The 937-nt window shown below is 44.6% G+C and overlaps 1 protein-coding gene across 3 annotated transcripts in view; it reads left to right on the top strand.

The window, feature by feature from the left end:
• SUGCT (succinyl-CoA:glutarate-CoA transferase) overlaps positions 1–937 on the top strand; it is a 712,177-nt gene that overhangs the window by 5,695 nt on the left and 705,545 nt on the right. The gene's annotated exons all lie outside the window — the stretch shown is intronic.

Here is a 937-nt window from a genome sequence, read left to right on the forward strand (position 1 = left end):
CTCCTTCTCTATTTCTTTTCCTTTCTCTTTTCTTTTTTTCCCTCCCTTCCCTTCTCCTCCCCTTTCCTCCTCTTCTCTTCTCTTCTTTTTCTTTTCTTTTCACAGGATCTTGCTCTGTCCCCCAGGCTGGAATGCAGTGGCACACTCCTGGCTCAGTGCAGCATTGACCTCCTGAGCTCAAGCGATTGCCCCATCTCAGTGTCCTAAGTAGCTGGGAATACAGGCATATGCTACCACACCTGGCTAATTTTTTCACTGTTTGTAGAGACATGGTTTCACCATGTTGCCTAGGCTGTTCTCAAACTCCTGGCCTCAAGTGATCCACCCGCCTTGGCCTCCCAAAGTGTTGGGATTACCAGCATGAGCCACCACGTCTGGCCTGGTTGTAGTTTTCTGATTTAGTATTAGATTAGATTATTTTTATTTGTGTAACCAAAGAGCATATTACATTTATGTATACGCCTCTTTTTGTAGAGTTAGCCAGTCAGTGGATGTATCTGTGTGCCTGCAGGGCCAGGCAGGGAACCTAAGTGAGGAAAGTGAGCAGGGAAGTGAGCAAGGATGCAGCTGAAATTTCAGCATCGTCTCCACTAGGGCACACGAGGCCAGGGCTGTTGGTCTTTTGTTCACTGCTGTGTCTGCTCTGCACAGAGCAGTGTCTGTGACATAGTTGGTGCTCAATAAATATTTGTTGAATGAATGAATGTGTCAAAAGGTCATCTAAGAAAGGCAGTGTGAATTTTTAAAGATTTCCAGATTTTGAAATCATAGCAGCTAGTTAAAAACTTTAAGAATTGTGTGGGTCAAATAAAACATGTCTCCCAAGCTGCAGGTTTTTCCAGATTATGTCCTTTAACCCATTCATTTCCTGTCATGTGCCATGGACACAGAGCCTTCTGAAATCCCAGTTAAATGAGGAAAGCCTTGTAGGCCTCCA

Source organism: Mandrillus leucophaeus, unplaced genomic scaffold, assembly GCF_000951045.1.
Source record: "Mandrillus leucophaeus isolate KB7577 unplaced genomic scaffold, Mleu.le_1.0 Scaffold472, whole genome shotgun sequence".
Classification (NCBI taxonomy): domain Eukaryota; kingdom Metazoa; phylum Chordata; class Mammalia; order Primates; family Cercopithecidae; genus Mandrillus; species Mandrillus leucophaeus.